Source organism: Podarcis cretensis, assembly GCF_951804945.1.
Source record: "Podarcis cretensis genome assembly, chromosome: 16".
Lineage (NCBI taxonomy): Eukaryota > Metazoa > Chordata > Lepidosauria > Squamata > Lacertidae > Podarcis > Podarcis cretensis.
In genome coordinates this window covers 41916670-41936545 of record NC_137186.1, presented here as the reverse complement: position 1 = coordinate 41936545, position 19876 = coordinate 41916670, and the positions used below count along the sequence as shown (strand labels likewise).

The 19876-nt window shown below is 43.6% G+C and overlaps 1 protein-coding gene across 1 annotated transcript in view; it reads right to left on the bottom strand.

Annotated features, from left to right (window-relative positions):
- Positions 1–19876, bottom strand: part of AACS (acetoacetyl-CoA synthetase) — a 415323-nt gene that overhangs the window by 262568 nt on the left and 132879 nt on the right. The gene's annotated exons all lie outside the window — the stretch shown is intronic.

Here is a 19876-nt window from a genome sequence, read left to right as displayed (position 1 = left end):
ACTCTCCCCCCTCCTATTTATATTAACACTGGAAGTATTAAATGAGGTTATAAGAAAAGAAGAGGAAATAAAAGGCATAACATTAGGAAGAAATTCATATAAAATTAGGGCATTCGCAGACGATATGATAGTGATGGTGGAGAAGCCAACAGATAGTATAAATAAGCTGTTAGAGATAACTGAAAAGTTTGGAAAAGTGGCGGAATTTAGGTTAAATAAAGAAAAAACGAAAATAATGGTTAAAAATATGGATGAACAATGGAAAAAGAATCTAGAAAAAAAGCAGATTACAAATTGTAAAAAGAGCAGATAAAGAGATTACAGGTGTAAAAACTGGGAAAAGTGAATTCAAGTTAAAAGCGTATGCAGATGACCTAGTGATAACAGTGGAAGTGAGGCATCTAATCATAGCCTGCATTTTTATTAAGGCTTGATCAGGGCCTGTATTTTAAAATGAGCTTAAAGATTTTCAAATGTTCATGCCAGGCAGAAGACCAGCTGCCTAAGAACCTTGGCAAGATGTTTATTCTCCTGGACAAGGGGGCCCCCTGATTTATAGCAGAAAACAATTCTCAAAGTCGTAAAAAGGGAATTACAGGCTGACAGCCAAGGTTACACTGACCCTACATATTACAGAAGATAAAAAAAGAGATAAACATAATTAAGAGTGGGTAAATAGTAAAATAAAACCATGTGCCTCCCATTAAACTTGAGCCATATTTTCCTAAGGTTGAAAGGTCAAGAGCAGTGAAAAAGGCAACTGGCTTGGCTGGAGAAGAGGTTTTCTTTCTATCTTATTTTGAGGCTGGAAACTGTTCCTTCCTTTTTTACTTTGAAAAGGTTTATTCTTCTAAAAAGCTATCTATGTTATGTATTAAATATATTGGCTTAAATGTAATTATGCAAAGGAATTAGAAGCTAAGAAATGTTAAATCCTTATGCTAGATTCTTATTTCATATAGTTGGAAGAGATCACAGGGGCCATCAGCCACCAGCCCAGCCCCCCTGCCAAGCAGGAAACATCATTAGAGCACACATATGGTTGTCAGGCCTTTGTTTAAAAGACCTCCAAGAGAAGGAGATCTTTCAATGATGATGTGAACTCAAGATCCTTGACATCTGTTTAAGATAAAAATTTAAGATTAAACCATTTGTTTTGGAGGGCAATAGGGCGAGGTGAGCTGGTAATTAAGGTTCCTTGTTGAGACACATGTAAGATATATTACTACTTATTTGTCATTTATAGATAGAAGAATATATAGCTTTTTGTTTCCCATAAAAGGGCAAGAGGAAATGGGTGTATCTTTTGTGATTGGTTCTAGCAAACAGCCAATAGGAATTTCAACCAGGCTGATTGGACAGAGGCAGCCACAGGAGGAGCAAGGGGGCTGGATTAAGGAAATATAAGTGCTGGCCATAACGGCAGGAGGCCAGGCCAGAGCTTGGTAACCATATACCACTGTGCCTCTCATTTATTTGTCTGACAAATAAATTATTATTTTAATTTCTCTATTGCTGCGTTGAATATTTCATTCCAGCTAAGCGTTAACCACAAGCAGGGTGCTACAGAAGAACCTAAAACTTCACTCCCTAAAGTAATAGAAAAAATTCAGAAATTTGGGGAAGTGGCAGGATTTAAGTTAAATAGGAATAAAACTAAATTATTAGTTAAAAACATGAAGGAAGAAGAAAGAACCGAGTTAGAACAAAACATTGAGACTGAAGTCCATAAAAAGGTTAAATATTTAGGGATTTGGTTAACATCAAGAAATATAAACCTATTTAAAAATAACTATGAAAAATTTGGCTTGAGGTAAAAAGAAATTTAGAAATATGGAGTAGAATGAATCTCTCATTGTTAGGAAAAATATCGGCGATTAAAATGCTATTAAAATGCCAAAAATGCTATTTCTTTTTCAATCAATACCAGTCATCCTGAAAGATGAATGTTTTAAAAAAATGGCAGAAAGAGATTTCAAAATTTATCGGGGGGGGGGGGGGGCAAAAGGCCAAGGAAAAAACATAAAAGACAGATGTAAAAGACAGGGGTGGGTTTGCCCTCCTAGACCTTAAATTGTATTATGAATCTGCTTGTTTGGTATGGATCAGGGACTGGATGAGATTGGATTAGCAAGAGGCATTAGAACTAGAAGGACATGACAACAGATTCAGCTGGCACGCATACTTATGGTATGGGAAAGGGAAGGTTCATAGAAGTTTTTACAACCGTATAATCAGGAAATCACTAATGAGAGTATGGGAGAGATACGAAGACTTATTGGAACCAAAGACCCTGTGGTGGCTTTCACCACATGAAGCATTACTGCTCAAACCACTTGGAAAGAAAGGAAAATGGCTCACATATGTTGATTTATTAAAGGACCATGATGGAAAATGGAAATTAAGAGATTACGATGAGATCAAAGACCACTTTCAGAGTTGGTTGCATTATCGACAATTATATGAAACACATAAAGAAGACAGCAAGAAAGGATTCAGTTACACAAGATCTTGGTTTCAAACGGAAGTGATCGAAGGGAAAGTGAAATTACTGAAGGCTGCATACAGCATATTATTAGAATGGGAGACAAAAGATTAAGAGGTAAAATCAGTTATGATTAAATGGGCACAAAATGTAGGTCACAACATTATGATGGAAGAGTGGGAAAAATTATGGAAAACTGATTTAAAATTTACAGATTGTTCCCTATTGAAGGAGAATTACATGAAGATGGTGTACAGATGGTACACGACACCAGTGCAGTTAGGGAAAATGTACAAAACTATTTCAAATATATGTTGGAAGTGTAAGGAAAAGGAGGGGACATTTTATCATATGTGGAGGGATTGTAATGTAATTTAAAAATTTTGGGAAATGATATACAACAAATTGAAGAAAATGTTCCATTTAACATTTGTTTAAAAACCTGAAGTATTTTTGTTAGGGCTTGTAGGGAAAGATCTGCCAAAAAAGCTGAAAAACATCTTCATGTATGCGACAACGGCCGCGAGAGTCCTAATAGCACAAGGATGGAAGACGGAAGAAACCCCAACTAAAGAATCATGGCAAGGAAAATTGATGGACTATGCAGAACTGGCCAAATTGACATATAAGCTACGGGACAAGGATAACTGTGACTTTAAAGATGAATGGGAACCCTTTACAAAGTATTTGAAGACGCAACAAAGTGAACTGGACTCCTTGGCTGGCTTTGAATAAACATTCACAAACTTTTTTATTGATGATAATCAGCTAAATAGTTTGAGGATCTATACAAATGTGTAACATGCAGAAAACAGCATTCACAGAGAAATCAAAGACTGGAACTGAGGGAAGCTGGGGGGGGGGGTTGTGGGGGGGGGGGAGCGAGGAAAAATGGGGGGGGGACAAGGATGATATGTTAACAGACACCAAGGAAAGTGGGGGCTTTGGACTCCCAGACTTGAGACTTTACTATCAGGCAACGGGTCTTGGATGGATCAAAGACTGGGTCACGTTAAATAAAACAGAGATTCTTGACTTGGAAGGATGGAACAACCGCTATGGAGACTTTCTGAATCATATAGTCAGGAAGTCCCTATACAAAGTATGGACAAATTACCGATGGCTCTTAGAACCAAAGATAAAGATACCCTGCTGGGTGCCTCCCTTGGAGGTAGTAGCGGTAAAAAGAACAAATATGGAAAAGGGTTGGCCAACATACCAACAGTTATTAATAAAAGAGCACAGTAATGTAAAATTAAAACCTTATGTAGAGATCAAGAATTATTGTAACAGTTGGTTACAATATCATCAGGTAGTGCATCTTTTTAATAAAGATAAAAAAATAGGATTTGAACAGAAAACATCAAAATTTCAAAGTGAACTTTTGCAACCAAACAAGAAAATTATATCGAGAATGTACAACTTACTCATAGAATGGGAGCTGAAAGATGAGCTAATAAAAGAAACAATGATTAAATGGTCACAAGATCTGGGCCAGACAATCTACTTAAACAGATGGGAAATGTTATGGAAAACTGATATAGACTTTACAGCTTGGTATTTGATAAAAGAAAATATAATGAAGATGTTCTATCACTGGTATCTCACCCCAGTAAAATTATCAAAGATTTATTAAAAAAAACACTCAAACCTCTGCTGGAGATGTAAAACAGAGGTGGGGACACTGTGTCATATGTGGTGGGGGTGCAAGGTGGTCAAACAGTTTTGGACTATGGTACATGGAGAGCTCAAAAAGATATTTAAGAGCTCAATTCTTAAAAACCAGAAGCATATTTGCTGGGATTAATATCCAGTGACATCCCTAAGGACAAAATTCCTGTATGCAACAGCAGCAGCTAGAATTGTAGTGGCAAAAAAATGGAAATCAGAAAAAATGCCTGAATTACTAGAATGGCGAGCTAAAATTTGTGAATTTGTGGAGATGGCAAAACTAATGGCATCAATTAGAGGCTGCTCTAATCAAAAAACTTACAAAGAATGGGAATGCATACAGGAATATATGATAAGATTTGGTTTCAGAGCTTAAATTTAATATGCAGTAGCCTGAAGTACGCAAGGATACAAGAGAATATTATAATACAAACAGAAAAACAAATTTAATAGCTGTCAACACAACAAGAAAAAACAGTGTGAAGAGAAGATCGCACATGGGTGAAGGGAAGTAATGGGTAAAGGGGGAGGGAGGTATAAGGCAGTACAGTGGTACCTCTGGTTGTGAAAGGGGTCCGTTCTGGAGGCCAGTTTGCAACATGAAAGGAATGCAACCCGCGTCTGTGCACGTGCAGGTCATGATTCGCCGCTTCTGCGCATGTGCGTGACGTCATTTTGTGCGTCTGCGCATGCGTGAGTAGCGAAACCTGGAAGTAACCCTTTCTGGTACTTCCGGGTCGCTGCGGGACACAACATGAAAACATGTAACCTGAAGCAAACGTAGCAAGAGGTATGGACTGTAATTGGAAAACTGTAGAGGACAAATACGTGTTTTAGGAGGTTAAGAACAAGGAAGTAAAAGAAGAAGATTTAAGTTAAAGAATAGTAAAATAAGGAAATTTGAGAAGAATTTAGTACAAATGAAAACATGAGAGTCACGTTATTGCTTCTGTCTTGGTTTATTTTGGTTGTAAAGTCCTCTGTTGTTAAGATTGTGCATAAAATCAATAAAATTATAAAACACCACCACCACCACAGAACGGCTGCCTGAACTGCATGCAGACACCTTGGCTGAATCGTGGCTTCTGGGCAAATGAAGATGACTCATGAGCTGGCATCTCTGCAGCACTGAGCTTTGTACGGCACCCAGGTACTCTGTAAGGAAGGTAAAAACTTTTCTTAAGAGGAGGTGAGGGCCTGGCACGAGGGGTGGGCAAATCTGTCCATTTTGGTTTCTCCCTATTTCTCCTTTTTCTAATCTTACAATCACTCTCCACATTTCCACATCAATTTGTGAATTCTTTTTCCCAGGAGAAAATTTGTCAGCATTTTAGTGAGAATTTCTATTCCACTTGCAGCTAGTATACCGCTAAGGGACACGAACTGAGAGATATGTTGAATTCCTCCCAAAGCTCCTCAAGAAATGGGTTATATGTTTTTAAATTAAATGAAAATCAAGACTTTGGCAACCGGTCAACACTTCTGAAATCCGAACTTGCTGCCCCTGAAAAGGAAGAGCTTTTTGACTTAGAAACTCACACTTGAGCACATTGGCAATGCCCTGCACCCCCCACTCTTTCCAGTGCTCTTGAAGCGGGCATTTTAATTTCTGTGTTTAATTCCTTCTTCCTTTTCAGATAAGTTGAGTGTTCTAGGGAAAATATTTATCCACATGCTCTGAAGAAACAGATTTATGATCCCGTTTCAATGTATTCTTATTGTTAGTTTGGGATTCTTAATCTGTTGCTGATCTGCTGGCTTCCCCTTTCACCTCCTTCTTGATGAATCATTTCAGAGGAGCATTTGGTGTGCAAATGATTCATAACAGTGCTAAATAAAACTACAAAAATGTCATGCAGGTGGCAGGAAAACACCAGAATTTGGAAATGCACTGCACTCACAAGAGAACGTGGCAGGATGAGTCAGTGGAAACAGCTCTGCAGCGGTAAATCTTTGGCCCTTCCTTGACTTCTCAAAGACAAAACTGAGGCCCTGAATGTACAAATGGCTGTAAACTGGTGGTTTCATCTAATTCGGTGGTGGGGAACTTGTGGCTTTGCAGATGTTGTTGAACTCAAAACTCCCATCACCCCCAGGCAGCCTAGCCAGAGATCAGGGATGATGGAAAATGTAGTCCAAAAATACCTGGAGGGACCATAAATTAGGCACCCAATCTACGCCATATCTGCACTAAAAAATTAAAGCAGTGCCATACCACTTTAAAAAGCACACCCTACAACATTTCTCTGATGAAAATCGGGACGTCCTATTTCATTGTTAATATCCCACCCATGTGACTGGGTTGCCCCAGCCACTCTAGGCAGCTTCCAACGTATATAAAAACATAATAAAACATTAAACATAAACAACTTCCTTATACAGGGCTTCCTTCAGATGGTTTGGGAGTCAGATAACACCATATCCTCCAACATTTCTCTGATGAAAATAGGGATGTCCTCAGGGAAAATGGGACATTCCGGGATTAAGTCAGAAACTGGGATGGCTTCTGTAAATCCAGGAAAGTGGCAGGAAAATAGGGATACTTCAAGGGTCTGAACAATCAAGACTTCTCCCAAAGAATCCTGGGAAGTGTTAAGGGTGCTGAAAGTTGTTAGGACCCCCCCCCCCCCATTCCTCTCACTGAGCTACAATTTCCAGAGTGGTTTAACAATCAATCCCTCTTGCCAAGGAACTCTGGGAGTTGTAGCTCAGTGAGAGGAACAGGGATCATCAATCAATGCTCCTTACTGCTCCAATAGAGAACTAGCCATAATATAAAATCCTAAAGATAAGAAGGTATAGTATTTCAGGGAATCGGTACTCAGAGAAATTGGATTAATCAGTCTTGCCCTTCCCACAATTGCTGTTGCTGACATATATACAAGGGGTGACCAGAAAGTAGAGTGAATCACCCCTGTAATGGGAACTGCCAGATTCGTGGAGACACTTGGGAGGCTTTCGTCTGTATCTCAGCTAACATATGCACATGTGTCTTGGCATTTGTTGACAGGCCTACGTTCATGCGGTAGTGTTTAGTAGCTGTTAATAGTGCAGTGTGTTGCGATTGAAAATGGAGCAGAGTCAATATGAAATTCTATTTCAGATTGGGTAAATCGGCATCGGAAACCCACAAAATGCTCACAATTGTGTACAGAGATGAAGCTGTAACTCAAAAGACAGTGTATAAGCATTGTATAAGCAGTGTATTAAGCATTTCCGTGAAGGGAGGCAAACCATCGAAGATGACCTTCGGTCTGGCAGACCATCGATGAGCAGAACGTTGGCAAATGTCGACAGAGTTCATGAGTTATTGATGTGGGATTGGCGTTTGTTCGTCTGAATGGTGGCGGAAGAATTGCATATTCTGCATGAAATTGTTACTGAGGTTACCAAGTTGTCCCATCCTCCATATTCTCCCGATCTGGCCCCACCGGATTTCTTTCTTTTCCCAAAACTGAAATCTGCACTGAAAGGGCACAGATTCCCAACATTTCACAATCCAAGCTGCTGTGACAAGGGAACCGAAAACAGTACAAAAAGAGGACTTCTCCAGAAGTTTCCAACAGTTCTACAAACATTGTCAATGGTGCATTGTATCAGAGAGGGCCTACTTTGAAGACCTGTAAGGTATGTATGTTCAAATATTTCTCGATGACCGATTTCTGTGACCATTCACCAAACTTTCCGATCACACCTTGTATATCAGCAAGATGCTGATATCATAAACTGAGAAGCAGCAAAGCCACTTGTTTCCTCCACCCCTCAGGATTGTCACCCAGAGAATGTTCTTTATTTTACAAAAAAAAAACACACACACACAAAACACATTAATATTAAAAAGCTACACTTATCTTGCATTCCCCTCATACAGAGTATTTTGCTTATGTCTAAAAGCTACAACTAACAACTACTGCAACTAACATTCAGAATACACTCAAGGGAGTTTTGCAGCAGGGGCAATTATTGCCAGGTACTGAAAGAGGTTTAGTGTTACTATGTTGGAATCTTGGCATCAAAAAGTTTGGCAAGTAGCACTTCTGGAAAAACTTCCGGAAGCAGTGTGTGGTGAATCAGAAGGAGCGCTGGTTGGGGAGCTCCATTGCTATGGGTGGCAGTTGCACAAAAAGTTGGATTTGGTTCTAAAATTCTTTTCAACTGACTTCATGGAGCTATTGAGCCATCTGGCTGAGTGTGTCTCCAATTCACAGCCCCTGTGAGCCCATATGGGAAAGCAATCTCTCTCCTGGCTGCACAATGTGTACTGCAATTTGTACACACCAGCTAAAAAAGAAAGCCTGTGCAGCAACATTCACCACCTTTGTGAGAGAAGAATGTGGAATTCTGATGTGAATAATTTGTTAGCAAAATCACTTAAATAATGCAGATGGAGTCCAGAGGAATCCTAGTAGCACTTTACTGAGGAAAACTGAACAAAACAGTGAGAGAACAAAGGAATGACGGCTTTGTATTTCTTATTTTAGGCCTGGAACAGGGCAGGAAGACATTCAAACGTATAAAGGAAAAGTTCCTCAGAACAACCTAGCCAATCAGAGCATGTGCCACCTCAGTTGAGATCATGCCACTCTGGCTGGTTGCTAAGCAGCACTTCCACCCACGCCCCTCTTGGTTAGTTGGCTTACTGATAACATAATTCACCCTTAAGTTACACATAGAATGAGTTCTGCTGTTACATTCAGACATAATTTCCCAAGGAATATGGCACAAGGGAACTGCATTTTTTCTTTCTCCACCCTCCATCTTCAAATGTCACCTAATAATGCTGAACTTGATAAATCCAGAGCAAGCACCAAGACTTGAGGAGGAGGAACAGGGAGGGTGCTTTGCTGGGACCATTCTCCACCTCTACTCCATGCAGCTACAATAAAGCCAGATTTGCACATGCTTAGGGTTGAAGAGCAAACAAGAGGACCCTATGAGGACTCTCGTTTTAAATACCCCTACTACAGGTTTATGTAGGCTATACAAGCTGCAATAAATTGATGAGGGAGGCAGGAGAAGGGAAGAGGAAAGCAAGTCTTCAACCACCAGTTATGTCTATGTCCCATCCAGAAAGTATAGCCAGAGTTTTCAAAAGCAGTTTTCAATCAATGCACCATTCAAAGCAAATAAATGCAGTTTGTCCCACAAGTAGAAGACTAGCACACTGTAGAGCAGAGTTGTACTGGGATTCTTTTAATGGTGGGTCAGACTCCTTGCAGCTAGAAGAGTAGCACAGCAGGCAAAGATCTGGGTTAGAACCTCTGCCCTTGCTGAGTTACGGTATGTTTCTGTATAGAGAGCTCTCTCTCTCTGTTAACATGAAGAAGCATTCAAAACTGGACTCCCCACATCTGCAGTATGACCTTAGTAGGAAGCTGCATAGTATCATAGGATAGGAATCTTTTACGTAATGTGGGGCTTGAACCCACAACCCTGAGATAAAGAGTCTCATGCTCTGCTATCCCAGCCTCCCTGGGATGTTGGGTCTAGGGGTGGGAAGAGGTGGATTTGTTGCAGTGCCTATTTGAGGAAAGTGTACATATAAATGCCTATTGCTATGTGCCACCCCAGTCTCCAGGCAGTGAGAGACTTGGAGGGTTTCAGTGCTTACCTAGAGTTCAGTTTCCTTGGGATGAAGGTCAGTGGAGACTGTGGTGTTTTTTGGATATATGATTTTTTTACACATATATACAACCTGAGCGAAGACAGAAGTGCCTGGCATGCTCTGGTCCATGGGGTCACGAAGAGTCGGACACGACTAAACGACTAAACAACAACACAACCTGAGCATGGGATGGAGGGGCTCACAGCATTAACACCCCAGCAGATAGATGTTGCTTCTCCATTAGGTTTCCAGGGAATGCCCAAAGTCCAGCACAGAGCAAACGTATCTTAGTGACTCCTGCTTTCAGCTCATTCACACAATTCTCGCTAATATTCTCTTGCATGTGAGCTAGGTGAGACAGATGAGGGAAAGGCCCAGCCATTTATTCCATGGCACAGAGCAACTTCTTTATAATAAATCATGGCACTTAACTAGCCAACCAAAGCCACGACCCTGACAAAGGAACTGGTTTGACCAATTTCCCCAAGCTTATCCAGTCTACCTTCACAGACAGAGGATCACAGAGTTTGGAAGGGGACCAAGGGCTTCATTCAGATCGACATCACTCCACAACTCATAAAAGTATATTACTGAAAACAGCATGGGGGGGGGATTCATTATATTACAGTAAAGTTGCATTAAAAGGTAAAGGTAAAGGACCCCTGACAGTTAAGTCCAGTCGCAAACGACTCTGGGGTTGCAGCGCTCATCTCGCTTTACTGGCCGAGGGAGCTGGCTTACAGCTTCCGGGTCATGTGGCCAGCATGACAGATTTTCATGAGGATTTTTTAAAATGCAGAATGCATTAAATGCAGGTTTGCAGAAATGTGGTGAGCTAAAGTTAAGATTGGAAATATTAGAAAAGAGAGAGAAACAGAAGTGGTGGTTCTATGAGCCGACAGACACCATTGCTTAGCGTGCAACTTTTAAAAAAATGTGGCTGGTTTTGTGTTTGCTTTGAAATACACAGAAACCACACATGACTTATTAAACACATAACTCATGCAGCCTATAGGAAACCAATGGCTCTTCCCTCTGGGACTGCAAACCGTGAAGTATAGACTTTTGAAAAGAAATATTCCTTTGCTACAGGGTGGGTGTGTATGTTCTTGTGTTTAGAGGAAATGGTGAGTTTTTAAATTCTTTCATCATGACAGAATTTCCTCAGAGGAGAATAGGGCAAAAGAATAGTAATAATACTTCTTGTTCCATGGACAGGGTTGCAAGTCTTGACCTGAAATAAGCTCCACTGGCTAGCATTTTCAGAAGAGAACATGAGGCAAGCCTGCCGGATCAAGCCAGTGACCCATCTAATGCAACATTCTGTTCCCCCAGTTCCCCCAGCCTGGGGGAAGCCTGCAAGAGCTCCCTCCCCTCCTGGTATCCAGTTATTCCAAGGCATAACCCCTCTGGCAGTGAGGGGAGAGCACAGCCATCGCAGCTAGCAGCCTAGGAATCCATGGATTTGTCTAGTGGTCTTTTAAAGCCACTCCTGTTGTTCATCATCACTGCCTTCTGTGGAAGCGAGTTCCATGGTTCAACTGTGTGTGAAGAAGTACTTCCTTTTCTCTGTCTTGAATTTTCTGGCATTCAGCTTAATTGAACGTCCACAAGTTCTAGTGTAGGGAGGGAGGGAGAAGAACTGTCTTTCAAGATACCTGATGAAGCTTGTATCATTATTATTATATTATATTATATTATATTATATTATATTATATTATATTAGGTAAAGGGACCCCTGACAGTTAAGTCCAGTCGCAAATGACTCTGGGGGTTGTGGCCCTCATCTCGCTTTATAGGCCGAGGGAGCCAGCGTTTGTTTGCTCCACAAACAGTTTTTCCGGGTCATGTGGCCAGCATGACTAAGCCGCTTCTGGTGCAACAGAACACCGACACCAGAGCAGCACAGGGAAATGCCGTTTACCTTCCCGCCGGAGCGGTACCTATTAATCTACTTGCACTTTTCGGTGTGCTTTCGAATTGCTAGGTTGGCAGGAGCTGGGACTGAGCAATGGGAGCTCACCCTGTCGCGGGGATTCGAACCACCGACCTTTTGATCAGCAAGCCTCAGGCTCAGTGGTTTAGACCACAGTGCCACCCACGACCCATTATATTATATTATATCAATTATATTATGATATTATTATGATATGATATGATATGATATGATTATATTAATTATATTTTGTTATATTAATGTTGGAAGCCAAAGTGGCTGGGGCAACCCAGTTGGATGGGTGGGATATAAGTTGTTGTTGTTGTTGTTGCTGGTTGTCTTCTCTTGCCCAGTCTGGCCCATTCTTTTGAAATGGTAAATACCTCAGCTCTCAAATCCATTGTACCAGACCTCATATGAGAAGTTCATCCATCAACAGTGTTTGAGGGAACCTGGAAGTGAAAAGAACTATTGGGAAATTATTTTCCCCAAGATCCTTCTACTGCAGAGAAAATATTTGGGGTCGTTTAAGTGAGTCAATATGGCTTCCAGATTGCTCTCCTGTACTATTTCAGACATGTGGTTTATGTACGTATATATGTGTGTTTACCTTGTGCACAACATTGATGGCAGAAAGTGAGGAGGAATTAAAGAACCTCTTAATGAGGGTGAAAGAGGAGAGCGCAAAATATGGTCTGAAGCTCAACATCAAAAAAACGAAGATCATGGCCACTGGTCCCATCACCTCCTGGCAAATAGAAGGGGAAGAAATGGAGGCAGTGAGAGATTTTACTTTCTTGGGCTCCATGATCACTGCAGATGGTGACAGCGGTCATGAAATTAAAAGACGCCTGCTCCTTGGGAGAAAGGCGATGGCAAACCTAGACAGCATCTTAAAAAGTAGAGACATCACCTTGCTGCAAAAGGTCTCTATAGTTAAAGCTATGGTTTTCCCAGTAGTGATGTATGGAAGTGAGAGCTGGACCATAAAGAAGGCTGGAAGGACAGATCGTGAAGCTGAGGCTCCAATACATTGGCCACCTCATGAGAAGAGAAGACTCCCTGGAAAAGACCCTGATGTTGGGAAAGATGGAGGGCACAAGGAGAAGGGGATGACAGAGGACGAGATGGTTGGACAGTGTTCTCGAAGTGGTTAACATGAGTTTGACCAAACTGTGGGAGGCAGTGGAAGACAGGAGTGCCTGGTGTACTCTGGTCCAGGGGGTCACGAAGAGTCGGACACGACTAAACGACTAAACAACAAAACCTTGTGCACTTATGAACACAGCCTAAAGAGCTGCTGGAAACGCACCAAAGAGGTGCCAGAACACACCTAAGTTCCAGTGAGTTTCAGCTGAAAAAAAGCCCTGTCTGTATGGAATTTTGCAGGTTAGGGCAGATCCCTGTTGGCACCTGGTGATTTGTTGGCAGGGCTTATTGCAACCTGGTAGGTGATGGGCAGTCTGGCAACATCTGACACAAGTCTCCTAGCTTTGCTAGTCACACCAGTAACTGGTTGCGTGATCTGAGCCCCAGAAGGTTGCAACCTGTAACTCACAGCTTGCCAACTCAAGCTTGTCTCCTTCTCCCTTCCTATGCCAGAATGAGGTGGAGACTATCAAGACCAAATTATTCTTGTCCAAACTTGAAGTCCAGGCCAGCTATGGATATGCAGATGGAGACAGAAGAGTGCTCTGTGTGAGTTATGTGGAAGGGGGGGGGGGGTGCGAGAAATGACATTCCCCCTGGTTGTTAGTGGGGTTGCCCAGTGGGGTAAGAGTTGGAATGGTGAGCTTAGAGGCACAAATAGTATTGTTGTGTTGGGGTTAGGGGCATGCACAGTGCTTTTCTTCTAGAAAAAACAGTGCTGGTACTGCGTACCCTTGCGTATTCCCAGGGGGGAAAAGGTGGCAACTTGGAAATGCAGGAGTGACTGAGATGAATTGGGTGGCTTCCCCTTGCTTCACTCCTGAGACACAACCCAAAATGGTCTGTGTCTCCCTCCTTCTCTTCCTCGAAGGAATAATCTATTTGAAAAGATTTCATTAAGCACAAATTGGGGGTGGGGTGGGGGAAACGGTGCCAGAAATAACCCTTTTTTAACAGCAGCTGGCTTTAAAAAAAATATTTTTCTCCATCGAGTCAAGCCTTTGACTAGCTGCCAAGAAGGCCTCTCTCTCTCTTAGACACACACACATGAATACACAACACCTCCCCCCCTGCAACTCCACTTCTCACTCATGTGAACGGCATCAGGCCAAAATAGACAAGTAGGCGACTGACAGTGTGTGTGTGTGTGTGTTGTGGGAAGGTTTCAGCTGGTTTGCTTGCGGTTTCTGATTCTCTAGAACAGAAATGGGCTTCTTGTCCTCAGCTCCTGTACTAGTCTCATAAACATGTCAGGCTGGAAGAATGAGCGGTCCTGTTATGAGAAAAGATTATGCTAAAGCGATTCCCCCAGACCCATTCAGGAAACATGAAAATAAATGGCTCTCTGTGGAATTGGGTAAGTTCCCCCCTTCCCTTTCCTCATAATCAGCCAACTATTCAGAGACAACATAAAATGCAGGACTTGCAACACAGAGACGGAAAAAGAGGGCGCATCTGGCCTTAAAGAAACCCAAATCTTGCTATCCGAGTAGAGGCTTGTTCTGGCCCCCTAGATGTCTGTTCTCACGCCTGACCCAGAGGCCTCAGAGAATGCACAGCATGCTCCAGAGACCAGAGACCTTGGTGAGCAGAGAGGGTCCCTGTGGAGGGTGGGCTGACTAAAAAATCAATCCTCCATGTGAAAAGGATCTAGGAGTCTTGGTTGACCACAAACTTGACATGAGCCAACAGTGTGACGCGGCAGCTAAAAAAGCCAATGCAATTCTGGGCTGCATCAATAGGAGTATAGCATCTAGATCAAGGGAAGTAATAGTGCCACTGTATTCTGCTCTGGTCAGACCTCACCTGGAGTACTGTGTCCAGTTCTGGGCACCACAGTTCAAGAAGGACACTGACAAACTGGAATGTGTCCAGAGGAGGGCAACCAAAATGGTCAAAGGCCTGGAAATGATGCCTTATGAGGAATGGCTAAGGGAGCTGGGCATGTTTAGCCTGGAGAAGAGGAGGTTAAGGGGTGATATGATAGCCATGTTCAAATATATAAAAGGATGTCACATAGAGGAGGGAGAAAGGTTGTTTTCTGCTGCTCCAGAGAAGCGGACACGGAGCAATGGATCCAAACTACAAGAAAGAAGATTCCACCTAAACATTAGGAAGAACTTCCTGACAGTAAGAGCTGTTCGACAGTGGAATTTGCTGCCAAGGAGTGTGGTGGAGTCTCCTTCTTTGGAGGTCTTTAAGCAGAGGCTTGGCAACCATATGTCAGGAGTGCTCTGATGGTGTTTCCTGCTTGGCAGGGGGTTGGACTCGATGGCCCTTGTGGTCTCTTCCAACTCTATGATTCTATGATTCTATGTAAGATTGGGAATATCCCCTACTCACCCAGTTGAGGATATTACACCACTCTTCAGCAAAGTAAGCGGCTCATGTATATGTCAAACAAAATTTTAGTAATAAAGAAAACTGTAACATACTGTCTGAGAGAAACTAAAAGAACATCATGAGACAAGAATGACAGCCAGTCTCTCTAACTGAACTTACCTAACTAAACACCCAAAAGGAAGGGCCAATTTGGGGGCACAACACAAAAGCCCTGCCCACCAGATGCCAGGCATTCTACTCATCACATTACTGTTTTTGTTTTCTTACACAGATCCCCTTGAGAGCTCTGGGAGCAAAAGGTTGGGCCCAGGCCAAGAAGCTGAGATGGGTGGGGAACCTCCGGCCCTTGAGCCAAATCTGGCCCTCTACTTATCCTTCTTAACTCTCTCCAGACCACACCCTTCCCTGGCTCTGCTTTGTACCCCTGAGTGTTTTTGTCTGGATGGAATGTGCCCAGACAACCAAGCGCAGGTGTGTAGAAACTGGCCTACTGTACAGTGGCAGAGCGTTGCTAGCTGGACAGGTGGGCATGCACCAGGGTGTGCATAGGGCACCATGGGGGGGGGATGCGGGCGCACCGCTGGAGTGATCCCCACCCACTGGAGCTAAGTGGAGCCACACTGTGCCACCTGCCTGGCTGCGCAGTGGGTGGCCCAGCCAGGCAACACAACCGATGCTGCCCTGCTTTGAGGGACTGGCAGAAGAGGCGCAGGGCTGGCTGGGTGCGTGCCTATTGTATCCTTCTCAAGCTGCCCTCCAGCTACAGGGCATCATGAAAAGGCTGCAACAGCGCACAGCATCCTGTCAGCCCTGCACCACTTTTGTAGGTTATCTTTGCTTTCTCTTTTTAAAAAATTGTTTGAATTACTGTGAACAAGTCACTGGCCATGTCTGCACCCTATGTTTAGAGCCCCATCATCCTGTTGCATGCCACCCGAATCTCTGAGTGGTGCAAGAATCCAGGGGTTCCAGGAGCTTACCCAGGGTTCATGTTTCCTCCAGAATGAGTGGTGTCTTTATTTAAACATATGCACAACCTGAGACTAAAATGGAGGGGTTCATAGCACTGACACTCCAAGATGGTCCTTGCTTCTCCCCTAGCCACAGCCTTGGATTCAAGCAGAAATCAGGCATGGCTCTGACCCTCTGCCTTCCCAGCCTGCTGCCTTGCTTCCAGCTTCTAGTTCACATCACTCAGCTCTGCAGTTTGTCTTTCTAACTATTAGCAAACTGAGGGAGGGACCCCACACATTTGTTCTCTGGTGCTGAGCCACTTTCTTTGTTATTTTAATGGCCCATTGCCTCACCAGGTAGCTAGCCTAGCTATTCCAGGAATTTGAATCCTTGCTTAGATTTTAACACAGAGCTTTCAAAACTGTGTGTTGCAACACATTAGTGTGTCAGCTGCAGTGTATAGGTGTGTCGTGCAAATGCTCCCCACGTTCTTCCTCGGGCTGGAAAGGGGTTTAGATTTTAATCTCTGGTTTGCAAGTAAAACTGAATTACTGTGTCGTGAAATGAAGCATGTCTAAAAAGTGTGTCACCAACATGAAAAGTTTGGAAGGTTCTGTTTTAACACTTGCTGGATTCAGGAATTAGAAGGGTCTTGGCATACAGGCTACGCCCCCCCCCCAACTCATAACAATACTATATCAATTCCCAGGATTCTTGGGGGGGGGGGGTTGAAGGGGAGAGAGAGAAGCCATGACAGTTAAGTGAGATGAAACTGATATAACTTTTAGAAGTTTTTGTATTTTAGTATTTTTTGTCTGACATGGCTGTGTGCACCTGGCTCAGGGAAGGCCTGCAAAGTAGCCATAATACTCAGTAGAGACCTGAATTTCAAAGCCACAACAGTCCTAAAACACAAAAGAGGCGGATTCATTTTCGTTAAAGGGACACTAGATGGCAAAACTAAACTGACAATCGGCTTCCATATATGCCCCAAACTCAAAACAACTAGAGTTCATTCAGAAAACACTAAACAAGTTCCTCTCCTTCTCCGAAGGGGAAGCAATCCTGGGAGGTGACCTCAACCTGAATATGAGAGGCATCTCCCTGAAAGACTCCCACCCTCCAACCCTATGGGCAACCTTCCTCTGAAGGAAACCCCCAAAAACAGGGGTCTCTATGACATTTGGGTGAAGAAAACCTGGGAGACACCAGCCAAACATTCCAGTCTGGGCGCCTGTAATAATTCACTTTTGTTAACATTGTTGGGTGACTTCCTCGAGTCCCCCTGGCTGAGTTTCCATATATGTCATTGTAGCAGTTTTCCAAAACTATTTTCACATAAGATTTACTTAGTCGATTAACATCTTTGTAGTATTCTACAACATCACTTATTTAAATCCTAGGCCAATCTGATGCTCGCAAGTAATTCTATTTAAGTTATGTTAACATGTTTAGCTAATTAGTCTTTAAATTTCTTCCATTCTTCTTGGTACTCCTTCTCCTTCTGGTCGCGGACCCTTCCAGTCAGGTCAGCTAGCTCCCAAAACAACGCTTCTATGTTACTGAATCTGATTGAACACAGCAAGGCAACTAAACTCCCACTGACAATTATGTCCCTAAACATCCCCAAAGCTTTTGATTGCTTAGAGTGGAAATACCTATTAGCAGTACTAACCAACATAAAATTTGGTCCCAACTTCTTACAAACCCTCAAACAAATATACTCCCGAGCCTCAGCAAAATGCATGACTAACAGTACGGACTCTAATACCATAGCAATCCAGAGGCACAAAACAAGGATGCCCACTGTCTCCCTTCCTATTCATCCTGGCTCTGGAACCTCTAGCAATCCGGATCTGAGCAGCCACAGATATCAAGGGAGTGGAAATAAAAGGCAGAACCTATAAATTAGGGCTCTTTGCAGATGACCTAATGGTCACAACACCAGACCCCATAAACAGAGCAACCTCCCTAATCAGAGAACTCAAGACGTTTGCAATGGTGTCAGGCCTACAGGTAAATTTTGCAAAATCTGAGGCTATGTTCTTCAACACCCCCCCCCATACCCAAAAAGAATTTGCCAACATCACCAAGATAAAACTTTGCCGCACCAAGTTCAGATACCTAGGGGTACAAATAACCAGAAACCTCAACAAATTATACCTCTACAATTACAACCCCTTGTGGCGACAAATCAACAAAGACCTGAGGAGATGGAACAACACCAAGTTCATGCTCTCAGACAAAATAGTCATGATAAAATTAACCTACTGTCAGGGACTCAGCGGGAGCGCAGGGAGGAGAGGAGATGGAAAGCGAGGGGGAGCAATCCGAGGGCAGCGTAGGAGAATATGACAGCAGCTCGATAGATTCCATGAGCCTCTCCAGCGAATCGGAAGATTCACAGAAGGGGGCGCCGATGGGCAGGACAAGGGGCGACCCAAGGGGGACACCCCAGAAGCAAGGGGCCAGCGGGGACTCCCAGAGCAGCAGTTGCAAATCAGGACCAGCTTCCCCACCAGAGCGTAGTGGGGGGGAGGAGTTCCAGGTGTCAGAGCCCACACATGCACCACCAGCGAGAGAAGATGAGTCAGGGTGGACCACGCCTCCATCAGAGAGCGAGTTAACGGTTAAGAGGAAAGTTGCAGGCTGGGCGCGCGCGCCAAGTTCAAAGGTACAGGCGAGCGGCACAGAAGGTAGCCCGGATAGGGAACCAGGTCCTAAAGCCCGCCGGAAGGAGGGGCAAGAATCGTCAGGGTCAGCGTCAGAGGAGTCCAGGAAGGATGAGACCCTAGCGGGCAGGAGGGCCCAGAGGAGAAAGGAATTTAGAAAGAGGTGGAGCAAAGCGAGAGTCTTAAACTGGTGTGGAGGGGGAGGAGACTCAGACAGGACTTCGCCGGTCTAAGGTCGGGACGTAGAGCTGCACGCTGCGGCTTTAAAATGGAGACTGAATCTCAATAAAGACTTTTGTACATAACTACAGCCTAGCGTTGGTCCTCTGTGAGCTGGGACCTGGAGGCAGCTCTGACAGTAAGTCCTGTCTCACATTTCAAAGAACCTCGCAACGTGAGAGGACGCAGCGAGGGGCGAAGATTGGTGCTTCGCGAGCTCACAAAAGCAGCACAAGATGACTACAGAAGAACGACTGGCAGCTTTGCAAGAAGCAGTGGTACAACTTAACGCAGAAATACGAGCGGCAAGGAGGAGAGAAGAGGAATCAGATGCTGTCTGCAAGGATCTGCAAAACAGGTTGGAAATGTTGACTAAACAGGGGCCACCGGCAGCCAAATCCGAAGGGATCGGGCTCGGGAAGAGAGGGGGGAGCCTGGTGTCGCATTTCGATGGGAGTCTGCAGCAATATCCTAACTTCAGAGCAGACGTAGTTTTTGCGCTAAAGTTGCTGGAGAAGGACTTTAGAGATGAGCAGGAGAAAGTAGGCTTCATACTAACGCATCTCCATGGAGAAGCTAAAGCGTGGTTGCGCAATCTGTGGAGAGATAATGATCCAGCCCTCCAAAACGCAAAAGCCTTCATTAAGGCGATGGACGCTTGTTTTTTATCAGAGATAGATGTGGATGTCGCTAGAAGAGAGATTCACGGTCTGAAACAAGGCAGAGCCACTGTAAGGCAATATCATTCCCGCTTTTTTGCATTGGTCAACGCGCTGGGATGGGAAAAGGACTCAGCGTCCGTCAGGGACCTGTTCTGGGAGGGGCTCAACGGGGCTGTGAAA